At 46.5% G+C, this 14686-nt stretch overlaps 1 protein-coding gene across 1 annotated transcript in view; it reads right to left on the bottom strand.

Moving 5' to 3' along the window:
• The window catches only part of PKP4 (plakophilin 4), a 71243-nt gene that overhangs the window by 56281 nt on the left and 276 nt on the right, over positions 1 to 14686 (bottom strand). The gene's annotated exons all lie outside the window — the stretch shown is intronic.

The raw sequence follows: 14686 nt of genomic DNA, 5'->3' as shown, positions 1-14686 counted from the left end.
GTACTGAAACCAGTCTGGTTTGAAAGCGAGGAACCCACAAGAACACACTGGGAACAGAAAATACTTGCTACACATGATCTGTGCTATTGAAAAATGAATCAGTCCAGCAAGGTGCTGCAAATCATTACCAGTTACCATCTTGGCACCCGGACAGCAGGACAAGTACAGATATTGGCAGGACATGGATCTCCCCAGCTGCATCACTGGCCTTTCTGTTTCTGAGAGATCACTCCAAATCCAAACATTTTAAACTGGGACTTTTCAGCAAGGGTACAGCAGAGGTCCAGCAGGGGAATTAACCTCTTTGCTTTTCCTTCTAAAGCTCACAGAGTGCATTCCCTATCAGTTCTGTTCCCATATGACCGGCCAGGTAAATCTGCCAATGCCAGAGCATATGTTAACGTCTCCAGCAAAGGAGGGGCAAAACCACGCTCCAAAACCCACCTTGCACCTCTCTTGCTTAAGGGGAGTGTGTAATACTCTGCTTTTGCCAAACTTAAGCACAATAAAAACTGAATTAAAAATGCCTGCGTTATATGACCTGCATAGAATTGTTCCTTCAAACAACATTTTTAAAGACATTTCTCGCTTACCATGGCAAACAGTTTGTAACTTGTTTCTCTAACACTGCTGTTTAAATCCAAGTAACTCCAAACAAACCTTCCACTGAACATCCTCAAGATCTGTTTTTATATGATTTAAAAATAGCCTCCAAGCAAGGCTATTAATGCAGCCACCAGACCAACATGTCCAAATACGGCAGGGTAAACACACACACACGCCACCTTGTACCATTTTATCCCGTTCCAGTACAGTGCTGTTGCTGCTGGTCAACATCCTCTGGCTGAGCCACAGGAAGGATATGCCCCACGATTCTGCCAGATACATGGAATAAGCCCCAAGACCTTTAACTTGTCATCTACAGTCGCCTTAAAGGGTAACATTCATTGAACTGACAGAGTAACCCCCGGTGCTCTGGACAGTTTCCATCCTGGGAACAGTGAAGCAGCACGCAGGGATCTGACTGATGCTGGTGTTCAACTGAACAACACACACGTGTCTGCTGGAGTGTAATGCAGACATCTAAGAGCCACACACTGCTGATAATGCGGCTCAGGACAACCTAGGCTTCCTCTTATGGTGATCATCCCACCCCAGAGTGCTGCTGCAGGAAGACCCACCTCTGCACAGCGCCGCACCAAGCTGTGAGGTGTGCCTCTGCTCCAAGGGTCGGGACTGTCTCCATGGCCAAGAGCGATGCCAGGGAGCCAGCCCCCAGCTCAGGGAAGGCAGTCTGAAATCCTCTGGAACTGGAGGCCAGCACCTTCACTATTCAATCCTCATCAGGAATGAGAAACGTATGGCATTTAAAGGAAGGCAAATACAGTATATCTGGCACAGGCCAAAGCTCTGGCATGCGATTGGTCACTTGTTCCAAACCTGTCACCAAAAAACACCTCACAGGGGCGGGCCGCATCTCCAGACCTCATTATCCCCATATACGTCTTCATGAAAGCAAAATACTTCATTTACTGGAATGGCAACATGAACTTCTGGTTTCCCTCTGAATTCAGAAGCAGTGATGATCCATCCTTGCCGATAACCTATTTGCTAAAGATGAAGAGGCTTGGTATTTGTGCCAACCACAGCATGCTCAAAGCTACAGGCTTTCAACAGAAAAAAAGACCTCCTCAATAAACTACCAATTCAGTGTCTCCACAACAGGCTGTCTTGTGATAGTCCCAATTTATTCATTATAAACTTAATCCACTGCTGAGCTGCAAGACCTATGGAACAAAACACAACCCAAAAGATAAGAACAGCCATGTTACCAGCTTTCAGCTTCAGAGAGAAGTCATCTTTGGAGACCATTCATTTCCATAATTGGAGATCCTTTGTGTGAAAAACAACAGTTTACAGCACTAACATTAATGCTTCTTAGTGAAACTCCAACAGCAGAGAAGAGGGCTGCTAGGAGTGGCAACTCAGACTTTGGGAGGGAGCTCTATTAGAAAAAAAATCCCACTGGAAACTTGGTCCTGTAGGACCGAGCTTTTCTAGACATTCATTGACACATGAATAATCATCACAGTGGTGGGGCACAGACATTCATTTTTTAGATATCACGAGGAAAGGGCAATTAAACCAACAAAGAAGATTACCTGTTCAACAAACCTGAGCCTGAAAGACAGAACAGAAAGAAGAGGTTGCTGAAATAGCCACGGACCAGATTGTTAAGGAGTGATTTAACTTTTAAATGGCAAGATAATTGAGGCAGGCAGACCTGTAGTTGAAATCGGCAATTTGGAAAGAACAAATCCATGAAACAGAAAACAATGTGGTGACATCAACTAGCTGAGCTCAGCAGAGCTGCCTGATGCCAATGCTATCAAACAAATCCACATCTCTCCAAAGCAGAGAACGGGAGGGCACACAGGAATGCACATCAAAACCAACAAAGAATCATTTATCTGGGAAGCAGACTGCCTGTAAGAGAGATAGAGGTGAAAAAGCAGAGCACCCTAAGGGGAGGGGGAGAAATCTACACATCCTGGAATGTTCAGGGCTGTCATTTTCCAAGTCAAATAATAATGGAGTCATGTGAAAGTTATAGACAATCGAGCCAAACAAGACTTGCTAAGGCAGAACAGAAATTCCAAGAGTAACAAACACCTTTGTAGGGAAAACACGGTCAGGTAACACCCTATCAGGTACCCGACTGAATAAGCTAAACGCAGTCTCTGCTTCCAAATGATCAGTATTATGTATTCAGCCTGTTTATATGAAGGAAGACAAAAAAAAAAGCAGTGTTAATGAGAAGCTCCACCTGGAAAGACGTTTCTCCACTAGGAACTCACTTGTGATTGATCACATTTAACACTATCGAAACAACTGGCCTTCACACGTCTTCCAGATCTGTGGGGGCTTTGGTAGGCAAGCAGGGCTTAAGGCGCTAAGCAGGCATGTTGTGATGGAAGGCCTTAAGGACTTCATCTTGCCGCTGTTCTTTACTCAAGCTGCAAACGCTGACCGATGAAAGTTCCTGTAATAGACAATAAGGTCTTCCCAAAGAAGGGACCAGCAAGAAGAACATGGACTCACAAATGAATCCTGCAAGATGGCCACAGAAATGGCACATGCCATTGAGGCAGTCAAAAATACACTTCCAGCAGAGACTCTGAAGTGTTGCTTCTATTATCACAAAATACAAGTTAAACCAGGGCCTGGCACAGCTCTTGTTTCTCACATCCGCAGCTGTTCTGACTGAACTCAAATGCTGTCATGACGATAAAGGGACCAAACCCTCCTTTTTGACAGGCAGAAACCCTACAAAAAAAAGAGACTGAGGAGATGCTGTTTCCTATGAATACTTAGGGGTAAAAATGAAGATAAGGAGACATTTGAGAGAAGACCAAATAGATCTTAAACGACCATAAAGAAATTGATCTCTGAAAATATAAATCAGGACATTTCTCAGTGTAACAAATATCTTGGAAAAGTGAAAAAAAAATATCCTGAATATAAGCGCAAATAATTCTATCCAAAAAATACTGAAAACAGCAATAATTCAATTCAAAAATACACTGGATATAGGCACCAATAATTCTATTCTCATGTAATATTTTCTTCACTGCTGTAATTGCACTGTTAGGACCCTTGGAGCGGATTCCGATCATACTGGTATGTCTGATTTATTTTCTCTTATTTACACAAATAAAACCATATCTACCACGAGGGAAGTCAAACTACTTCAATCACACAGTTAAAGCAGCAGAGAACAGCAAGCTCCTCTGGGACATGTTTGCAGTCAGTATTGTTCTGATTCATATCCTGCTGGCATCTCTGCAACTGCAAAACATTAAGGTCAAAGCAAAGTGATTTGCTTCCTTTCCTTCTGTGGCAGGCCCGTATCAATTAGGGCTCTTGAATAAAAGATACACAAGTATCTTCACATAGTAGCTGAGCTTATTGATAATCAAAGCCACGACTGCATTTAGCATCCACCTGTAGCGCTCTGACAATGCCAGCTGGACATGCACAGGGTTTTTAGAACCACACGTTCTGGCGCCACCATATTTAAAGGCACAAACTGGCATCTGAGAACGATGAGTTCAAGCCACTGCCTCTCCCTCTGCTGGGTTTGGGGTAAGACTTCACATTTTGGTTTAAGTTCACAAGGATGAAATGGGATTCAGATCCTATCTGCTTGGTTCGGAGCTGGTCAAGGCCAGAGCTGCTCTAACCAACCCAGACAAAGAACATGCGAGAACAACTTTGCAGCTGTAGCTGTGTCATGGTAAATGATAACTTACTTGGGGGAATGCTGAAGTCCTTTATCCAAGTCAATCTGCATGTGGAAGTTTCATTGTTTGAAGCACATGTACAAACCTACACACAAATCCTGTACTGCAGCAGGTCTGACAGCCCCGCACTGTTTCATCCAGATGAGGAACTGATCTCAAGCTGGCCAGGCAAGAGGCCTGGCCACTGCATCTCTCAATACACACTTTGAGATAAACAAGGCTGAATAGAAATAAAGCCCGGCAGGCATTAGCACCACGTCATTCAACATTACCAGGTCCACTCCCAGTATAATGGACTAGATTAATTATTAGATACTGAACACCAGCTCTGCCTTCTGGGAAGAACTGGGTGGAACGCTGATGTGCACCTAAGCCTGAGAATCATAGAATAACCAGGTTGGAAGAGACCCACCGGATCATCGAGTCCAACAATTCCTATCAAACACTAAACCATGCCCCTCAGCACCTCGTCCACCAGTGCCTTAAACCCCTCCAGGGAAGGTGACTCAACCACCTCCCTGGGCAGCCTCTGCCAGGGACCAATGACCCTTTCTGTGAAAAATTTTTTCCTAATGTCCAGCCTAAACCTCCCTTAGTGGAGCTTGAGGCCATTCCCTCTCGTCCTGTCCCCTGTCCCTTGGGAGAAGAGCCCAGCTCCCTCCTCTCCACAACCTCCTTTCAGGGAGTTGGAGAGAGCAATGAGGTCTCCCCTCAGCCTCCTCTTCTCCAGGCTAAACACCCCCAGCTCTCTCAGCTGCTCCTCATAAGGCCTGTTCTCCAGCCCCTTCACGAGCTTTGTTGCTCTTCTCTGGACTCGCTCCAGAGAAGGCGCAGTTTGTGTTTATACACCTACAAAGTTGTAAGTCTTACAAATCTAAAATGCTACATCATCAGGCAACATCCCACTGAACTGCTTGACATTCACGTTATAAAATACAGAGCAAGAACTGTAAACTTTGGACCCCATCAGGCTGAAAGGTCCTCTGAAAGTCAAGCTTAGCCACCTATACTACTGCACAGAGAGTTGTTCATGCCGTGCACTAGCTAAAAGATTAAATGCATTGAAAAGATGAAAACAGCATTTTTCAAAACAGGCACCTTCTCTGTTACAAGCACCGTCTTCAGCTTGGATTATCCTGTTTGAAACAGACTGAAAAAGTCCAAATATCCCATGCATACAGTAAATCCAGTTACCCACAACGATTTTGGGAAAGCCACACTGCATCAGGTTGAGGCTCACCCAGCACAACTGACCTGACTGGCAATGGCCTGGAGCTGACCCTGAGAAGAAAGGACCAGAGGAGTACACAGGTCTGTATCCCTGGGTTTTCTCTCCCAGCCTCAGAAGGAAACAAGCTGGCTGTACAGTTACCAGATCCAGCTGAATTACAGGAATGCAATGGTAAAGCAGACAAAGTCCCAATGTACAGCACCTTTTAAAAGTCACAAAATGAAACAGAAATATTGCGAAGGAACCCAAAATACATAAGTTGTTTCCCAGGTCTATTTTCCCCATATTTTGTAAAGTATCTTCTTTTAAAACCTTTAAATACAATTGTCATATTCTTGCAGCAAATGATGATGACGAACAGTAATTTTTCTATTGTCTGGAACCAAGACTGATTCTGAAACACAGGCCAAGCAGGCTTAAGGGTTTTGAATTTCAATGGACTCCACTCTTCCATGAGGATTCGCACCAGAAGCCTTAGGTCAAGAAATTATAAACCAGTTGAAGAGTGTAAATATAGAAGACAGTGGTACAGCAGGAGTGCTGATAAAAGCTGTAAAAATTAAGAAAGTTAACAAGATTGTTTAGTTATCACATCTGTCTTTGTTCTCCCTCCACACGAAGCTGTTAGAATTGCCGGAGCAGAGGCTCTGCGGTTGGTTGTTAATTAGCTAAGGAACACTCTTAGAATGACATTGCAGAGGTCTCATACTCAGTATTTATTCATACTGGGGGGAAAGGACACACCACATTCCAATGTCTAGAATGAGAAGGCATTTTTGCACCCAAGGTAGAAATCTCCAGCCTGGCTGTAACTCTGCAACATGCCAATCCCTTCCGTCAGCTACAGGCTGCTTTAAGCTCAGAGACCAAAGCTATGGCACGTCCGTGAGACCCTGAGCAACGAGGGGAAGAGCAGAAGCGGAGTTCACGCAGCAGTACATCCTGTCTCCCCTTCCTCCAACATGTTTAAGTCTGCCCATTCCAAGGCCTGGAAGCGAGACAGACATGTCAGGTATGTTGAAAGAAAAGCTGAAGGAGGCAGGCGCCTGATTGCCTCGCAGACAACAGCACCGTGCTGTTACCAACTGCCTGCTCGTTTCAGTGAACCTGGGTGAGAGGCTGGCATCAGGTCACACAGACTCAGTCATCAGCTCTAAGAGAACATGAGATGCTGAAGAAGTTACCTGCATAGCATTTGTGGTTCCTGATTTTGTAAGAAACAAAGCTGGTTTCTTACCAGAAGTGGTAAAAACATGTTCAACTGTTGGACTGTGAGATGGAGCGTTTCTGAGCAGCTGCTCCAACAACAAAAAAATGACAGAGGGAGGTGTTGCCATCAGCTTTCACACGGTGACATTCTTCTATCAACACCAGTGTCCATTCACAAGGAAAAGATGTTTATGCCTCAAAACATCACGAAACTATGCTTTGTTTTCACAACACTCAACCATAACCCGCCAGTTCGAGAACAGCCAGTTCAGAAAGATTTTGTTCAGTAAATACAGGGAAACAGCCCCGGCAAACGCGGAGGAGGCCAGGACTCACAGGTGCACGTAAGAGCAACCAGAACAGCAACCAAACCCCAATGTGCTGCAGCGACCTATCCACTCGGGACAACCCTGGCTTTACTTGTATCAATGCACCCTGACATCACAGCTCCATGTGAATTCACTGTCCAGCAACCCGATACTCTTCCATCAACCGTTTTTAATCTGCAAGGATGTGCCCAGGACTAACTCATTCATAAACGAGCTTTTAATCAGATGTCTTATTGGAATTGCTGAAGTTTGAACGTGGGGAAAATGACACCACACAGTTTGTGATGCTGTGCATACAGTGTTGTTTTTAACATTCTGTAACAAAAATTGTCTGGAATATTACCATAGTAAAATATTTTTGTTCTGTGTAATGCAACACTTGTGGTACTGTGAGATGAAGGGAAATCAAAGGAAAACTCCAGAGAAACTGCAATAACTCAAGTTATCTTTGCTATCTAAAACACAATAATAATTGTATCTTTTCTATTTCAGATTTCAGGCCTTCTGGAATGCATTAATAAATCTTTATATTATAAACTAAATCAATATCCTAGTAATACAAGACACTGTATTATTTTATTTTGTATTATTACAATGAACAATGCCAACAAAGCAGCATTTGCACAAACCTAAGTAAGGCCAGGCTTTACAAACCTGGAGAACTACGCGCTTCCTCAAAGCACGTAAGCTGTGATTTAAGGTATGTTCTTCTACATCTGCTGCAGTAAAACTGATACAAAAAAATCTGGTCATTAAGAATACCAAGAAATATGTTAAGTTTAACTAAAGGTGTTCTGTCCCCACATGGTGTAGGTCAATGTCCCAACTTTATTAAGCAATGGAAGGACGGTGTCCTCCTGCTCCCTTCCAAGCTCTTAGGGCTGGCCCAAGGAAAACTCAGGGAAATCCAATTTGTGTACTCAATCACCTTGCCAATTCAACATATTTTAAGCTACTGAGTATCCTTGGGGTGGGTTTTGTTGTTGTTTGGGGCTTTTTTTGCTGTTGTTTCTTATTTATTTATTTATTTTTCATTTCCAGGTCTGTACGTGGCTTGGTGAATTTTTTGTGTTGCTTAAAGATAACCTGTGTTCCACAACAACATTAAAAACTCTCTCGGTATTGGATGATGGACTGCATCAGCCTGAGCAGAAAAGCACCCAAGAGCAAGCAGCTTACTCTACTAGAACTTCAGAACTACCCTAAAAGATTTAAGCCTTTGAACCACTCTAAGTGTTCGTGTCGGTCCTTCTGTTCCATAAAGAATTCTAAACGGTGAGTTTTAAAACTATCTTCTGGAAAAGAACATATTTCATGACAGACCAATTTCACACATCCCAGTGGTTGCTGTGATTTATGCTGAGAAACAATGACAAAACTAAAAAAACAGTAATTTCTTTCTTATCGGAAAGTCCAAATAGCACAGAGAATGGACCCAGCTCAGACCGATGAGCCCGTCTGAAGTGTCTGGGGTTGATGGTTTTTCATCTGTTAGAAATACAAACATGCTCCCAGAAACAAATGATGAATGCATCAACCATCTCACAAGCCAATATTTTCTGTTTCAGCTAAAACTCGGCACTGGCAGTTTCCATCACACCAGTGATGAGGCCTGGGCAGCAGCAGATGCCAGTTCTGCCCAGGAACCTTCGATGGAGGCCGCACCAAACGGCAAACACCAACCCGGCATCGCTCCCAGGACACAAGCATCCTGGATAAAGGCATGTACTACAGAAAGGCACATTTCTCTCTCTTCTCCCCAACTTGTTTCATCTGTTTATACTCCACCTTGCTGTCCACAAGCTCTGTGGTGCGTGGATTTCCCTCTGCTTCAGCAAAGGGCACATCAGCTGGGAGTCAGAAACTGTGACAGCGCATATGACAGCTCCTGTCATGATATGCTATCACTTCGATACCGCTACCTCATTTCTTAATAATCAAACCTCGCAATATCATTTGTAAATAAAAACAAGGCAAAAATATTAACTGTTTACTGTCCTCTTCCCTATTTATCCTCACGCTCTGTGCAAAGCACAAGTATCTGCACCAGGCAGTGATCAGTGTCACACACACAACTGCATACAGAGTTTATCCAGGTAACAGCCCAGCACTTGAACTGGTCAGAAGCCCTCAATATCCACTGCGTTACATGCACCATCATGGGTTAATTTTTGGGAAAGATACATAACATTTCTTTTTTAAGCACATCACACTGAAGTGAAGGAGTTATTTCATAGCATCACAGAATGGTTTGGGTTGGAAGGGACCCCAAAGCCCATCCAGTCCCACCCCTGCCATGGGCAGGGACACCTCCCACTGGATCAGGGGCTCCAAGCCCTATCCAGCCTGGCCTTGAACCCCTCCAGGGATGGGGCAGCCACCACTGCTCTGGGCAGCCTGGGCCAGGGCCTTCCAACCCTCACAGCAAAACATTTCTCCCTAAAATCTTGTCTCCATCTCCTGACTTTCAGCTGAAAATCATTCCCACTCATCCTATCCCTGTCCTCCCTGATACAGAGCCCCTTCCCAGCTTTCCTGGAACCCTTTTAAGAACTGGAAGCTGCTCTAAGGTCTCTCCGCAGCCTTCTCTTCTCCAGGCTGAACAACTCCAACCCTCTCAGCCTGTCCACATAGCAGATGTGCTCCAGCCCTCGAATCATCTCTGTGGCCTCCTCAGGACTTGTTTCAACAGATCCATGTCCTTCTAATGCTGAGGATTCCAGAAATGGATTGTTTCAGAAATCAGTGAATTCTGGGTTGGTTTTTTTTAACCAGAATTACTACAAAACCTGCCACTACAAAGTAAGAGTTAATTCTAAGTGCAGATACTGTATTGGATTTCAGCATATTAGGTAACACAGATCAGTACCCGCATTGTATGCACAAACAGTTCCAGGAAGAAATGCCTGGGAATGTGTGTCCTGTGCCTATACTGTGTCAGCAACCCAAAGTTTCCGGGGGTACCTCAAAGGAAGCGGGGAGTCGGCTGGCTGAGGCGGCTGCATGCGCACGAGCAAGCTCTCCCAAACTGCATCCCCAGGAACAGGCTAAAGGGAATGATTACAACATCACTAGTGCTCACCCACAGTGATAACCAGCACACAAATACTCGGTCCACGTGTTACACAACCACAGAACATTTCACCAACACAAGGTGAAGGAGGAGGCCTTTTTGGAACTGGAAGGATTTCCTCTGGGAGCGCTAAGGATGCACTGCCTGCCATCGCTGTTCTGGGAAGGGAGGGGACAGACATCCACAACAAACTGGAAAGCCTCCTGTTCATGTTATATTTCTGGCAGAGATGGCACAAGTAAATTCATTTAAAGCAAGTTCAGATACAGATCGGATGCCTTCTGCCTGAACACGTGCAGATGCTTCTGCATACACTGATAAAAATGGTCTAAGTACCACACAGTGATGGCGCGAGGCTTTCCACACCCTGTGTATGCCACGAGGTTTTGTTAAGGCAGCAAAGAGAGAAGGGTTTTGCACCTACACAAACAAACACAAACCCAGAATTTTTCTAAAGCTTCTTCCCTACTTCCTTGTAGCTGAACTTCATCTGAGGAGAAGAAATGTCTGGCACCAGGCAGCCCAGCTCCTCCCTCTCTCCAGATCTCTGCTCCGTCTCACCCTGCCTGGCACTACAGGAACTGCTCCAGCATTCCTACCTTCAGCCCCTCCATCTCCTCCCAGGCCACGATCCCTCCAGCTCCCGCTGCCTCCAGGGATGGCTCCAGCTGAGCCAAGGACACTTACTGGACCGAACCGCCACTGCGCAGAGCCACTCTTGCTGCATTTCATCCTGCTGCCAGCCAGCAGACACCCTCCAGACAAGTGAATCTCATCAGAGCTTTCCCACTTAACAGTCCCAGACGCACCTCAAGTGATAGGGGATGGGGGCTGCGTGCTCTGCACCCCTGTTAAAAAAGCCAAGGAACAATAAAGGCTAGCTAATTATGCAACCTGCACAACACCTAGGGACCATCTGCTTTGCAGAAGGGTAATTTCATCCGCTGCCTACAGTTAATGCCCTGTGGCTGAAGGAACAGTAAATACAGCAGAGATCCCCTGTCCAGCTGTGATGCAGAAGGCAAGTTCCAGCTCGTATACCCTCAGAGGACTTATAACAGCCTCCTTCTTTTATTTCAATGAGCTAATCACACCACCAATCAGAATACCAGCTTAGCTACCACGTTGATTTAGGGCTCACAAACCCTGGTGTGTTTCTGTGTGGACACGCAGATCACCAGTCTTCTACAAGCACAGGGCCTTGCTATGGTGGGGGATGTCTTAATTCTAATTATGCCTTGAAGAACTAATCAATCACTCAAAGTAACAGCCCACAGTTTTATTGTCTCCACTGAAATAAAATCATAGTTAAAAGGGTCTTTAAAAGCTGCTGAAGAGGAAGCTGACTGGTTTTCAGCCTCCAGTGTCAGGTAAGGACTGTGTAAAACACTATACAACCTAAAAACAGGGGAGGGAAAACCAAGAGATAGACACGGAGACATTCTGGGTAACAACAGTAATGTCTCTTTCTTTTGTAACCACCGTATCTTTAAAATTGCAATAGCAGAAGGAAACCACATGGATGTTAAAAGCATGCCTAACTTATAAAATTCCTGTTAAAAAGCCACTTAGTTAAAACCACTGAAACAGTGAGAATGGGTTTCCCCTGACTGGTCCCAAAGTTCCTGTTCTTCCTCTGCCTGTGAGAGAGGGATGCCATGAAAAGGACTGGACAGCAAAGGCAGGCACAGAAGTTCTCCGTGTAACCGAGGCCTCTGTGCACCCTGCGCTGCTGACTCAGGGGAAGCCAAGGCAGCGGCAAACCGGCCCAACTGGTCGCAGCGCTGCGCTCCTCAGGAAGCCGAGGGCTGAGCGAGGACGGGCCGGGAAGGAGGACAAGCCTGTGCCAGAGTCACCCCCCTGACTCGTACCCATGCCTGCTCCGCTGCGAGCACGGCTGCACCAGGAAGACACATCCACCTGCTTTTTAGGGGCTCAGAGAGCAGCACCTCTGCAAAACAGCATGCAAAGAGCCTTCTCCCATGCCTGCCCCTTCAATGACAGAGTTGGGGATTTCGGTATTAGAAATAAATGAATCAATCTCCTGTGGAGATAAAGGAAGTTTTCCTCCTTCCCAAAACACAGCCCCTCCTCCGCAGTGGAAGACAGGCGAGCAAGGGGCTGTGGCTGGAGAGGGAAAGAGGTGGTGAGCCAGAAGGGAGCAAAGGTCTGGACGCTGGTGCCAGCTGCAGGGATCTCCGCTGGCGAGACGCTGCACTTTCCTCCCGCACAGGCAGAAGCTTTGGGAAGGTGACCGGAGGCAGATTGGGCTGGACTCATCTACCTCCTCCCTCCCTGTGCAAACCTCCCCTGGGCAGAACAAACGAGTATTCAGTTTGGATAAAAGGAACAGGAAAAGTTAGCCACTGAACTAGGACATGCCTGATGCCTTAGGAAAGGCAGAGGAGATCAGAAAACTTAGGGAGCAGGCATGAGACCCACGCAGTGCCAGCAGTCCACCCACTCCCTCCCCGAGCCCTTCCAGTGCAGGAGCCAGGGCAGCTCAGGGTGGGAAGAGCTTTTCCCCGGGACTCGGTGCCATGCTCAGCTCTCACCGCGTATCCATGCTCCATCTTGGCCAGTATTTGAACCACCTTGCTGTCAGCGCTGTTTGCAGTCACAGTAGGAGCAGCACCAGCTGCATTCACAAGCCATGCCCCAAGCCTCAAGTTTGGGTCTGGCTTTCTGTTCACTTGCACATAGCTCAAGTTTTTCCCCCTCCACAGTCAGCAAAGTTTAAACCAGTTCATGTTACTTTCGGTACATGCCATATTAATAAAAATTTACGGTCTTATTTTTATTAGAGAAGAACCCCACACAGCCCAAACCTGAACCTCTGAGACACACCCACACGAGCTCCTCGCACTTCCACATGAGACAGCAAAGTGTGTTCTTTCTGCAGCCACTCTAATGGGCCGTTTCCAGCAAACCCTGCCAAAGCCAGCTGCTGTTCCACGCTCTGGTTCAGCTGTCTCCCTCCCTGTTTTTCCACAGGCTTGCAGTGCCCAGACACTGGGCTGAGCCCTGTCAGGCAGGATCCCAGGTCCACATCAGGGCTGCACCACTACCCAGTGAACCCCACGCATGGTTTAAGAGCCTCTCAGCACATCTGGCCTGCACTGCCGATCTCAGCTGTAACAGCAAAAAAGGAGGGCACCTTCTCATAGAGGAACCCAATTATAACCCAGACTCACTGGTTCACTTGAGAATAATAAGAAAGTCGCTGAGAGCAACATAAAACGTACCTGACAACAGGGTCATAGGTATTTCTTTCCATGCAAATATCCGGAGCTCTGCTTGCTCTGTAGCGGCTCTTTTCTACATCATGTTACAATAACTACGCTCTGGTAACGAATCCAATTATTCTTGACTACACTAACAACAGCTTTGCTAAGCTCACTGAGACCTCTGAACTGGTCGGTTCTTTCTTGCATCAAGTAAATTACCAGATACACGCGGGCAGACCTTGCTCATTTTCAGCATCACAGTTAAGGGCAAATCCCAACAAAATTAAGACAGGGCTCACAGCGTACCTCCTTCTGGAACCACTGTACCCATTCACCTGCTATAAATGCAGTTAAATAACCTACACTAAGCCAAGCAGAAGTACACAAAGTTCTTATTGATGTTCCCTGTTCATTTGCAGCGTTTCTTCCACCGCAGCTTCTCTCCCAACACATGCACTTTTCCTGTGCTGAACACCACAAACAGACAACTAATTAATATTACTATTATTTTTACACAACACGTACTATCACACAGTATAAAAAACACTCCGAGATGCACTATAGATGGTATTTTGCCAGCGCAGGAAGCTGCTGCGAAAGAGCAGTGTGTCACATCGCTTTCCTTGTTTCCGTTGTGTGACTGGACTCATTGCTCATTAGCAAGGGACCCTGCACCACTAGTAAAAATGCCACCACCGAACTGTAGCATCAACATTTCACGAAAAGTTAGAACAAGTTCTGCCCTCTTACATAGGACACCTCATGAAACTCGCAGAACTTCAATCATTATTGCTGCCATTTACCCTTAACAAGACGGAAGGACGGGACTCATCATTTTTACTGGAAAAGGCCATCAGCTGCTCTACCTTAATTGAATTAATAGCAAGTTATTGCAGTAACAAGACAGCAGATCACAAGCAATTTATACAAAAGGAGAAAGTTACGGCAATCTGGCTTCCCCCCGGCAGGCTCCCACATTTGCGGCAACGCGGGGATGTGCAACCGAGACCCGGCAGCCGCCAGCAACGGGCTGCGGCCCCCAAACAGCGGGACCGCGGGCCCCCGCGCATCCCCACGGCCAACCACGTACCCCGCCAGCCTCCCGTATTGGTATCAGAGCGGACGCGATACTCGGCGTTTACCTCAAAACCAGAGCGGCCACAGGCGAAATCGCCCCCGGCCTCGCGCTGCTCCCGCCCGAGCCCCGGGGCGCCGAGCGGGAGGCTCCGAGCGAGCCCAGAGGGCGGCGGGAGGCGGCGGCGGCGCCGGGCTCCGCGCCCCGGGGCTCGCACCGTCCCGCGGCCGCGGGGCCA

This window comes from Phaenicophaeus curvirostris, chromosome 7 (genome assembly GCF_032191515.1).
Source record: "Phaenicophaeus curvirostris isolate KB17595 chromosome 7, BPBGC_Pcur_1.0, whole genome shotgun sequence".
Taxonomy (NCBI): domain Eukaryota; kingdom Metazoa; phylum Chordata; class Aves; order Cuculiformes; family Cuculidae; genus Phaenicophaeus; species Phaenicophaeus curvirostris.
This window is presented reverse-complemented; position numbering and strand designations above follow the sequence as displayed.